The sequence below is a fragment of the Corvus brachyrhynchos genome, unplaced genomic scaffold, assembly GCF_000691975.1.
Source record: "Corvus brachyrhynchos isolate BGI_N302 unplaced genomic scaffold, ASM69197v1 scaffold65, whole genome shotgun sequence".
NCBI lineage: Eukaryota > Metazoa > Chordata > Aves > Passeriformes > Corvidae > Corvus > Corvus brachyrhynchos.
Window position 1 is genome coordinate 830,577 of NW_008238365.1, and position 622 is coordinate 831,198.

The following is a 622-nucleotide window of genomic DNA, read 5'->3' on the forward strand; positions in this document are numbered from 1 at the left end:
GGCGGGGGGGATGGGGTCAGCGTCCGGCCGGCGGGGTGGGCGCAGGAAAACAGAGCTGAACTTTGAGCCCAGGCGTGCGAGTGCACCCAGGAGAGAGGCTGAACACCAGCAATCAAACCCGCAGATCTTCATTTTAATGTAGTCACCTGCTGAGGAAATAGTGTCCCACATGCCATGTGGGGTTTTTTCTCCTCTCTCCAAATGTGGGGGAGGAGAATGGCAGCACTGCCAAACCCCAAATGGCGTTGGAGCCCAAAGCGATGCTAAATGTGAGGTTTGAACTTGCCAGAGCTGTCAGAGCTCGGCACGGGGCCTTCTGTTCCCTCCTCTTCCTTCTGCTTCGCGTATCTGCCGTGCTTGTGCTGAGCTGGGGCTCCGCAGCCGGGTCTGGGGTCTCTGAGTGCTCCCGGAGGGGAATTCTGAGGGGTGGGAGGGAGACTGGGGGGTGCGAGGAGGGAGAGGACAGCAATGACCTGAGAGTGGGGCAAGGGAGGGGGATGCTCAGGGCAGGAAAACGGAACTCAGGGGCCCTCGGGGAAGGCTGGGCTGGGAGCAGATTCCTTAAAAAAAAGGACAAAAAACAAAAAGCTCCACAGCTTCTGCCACCTGTGGAGGAAGGGAG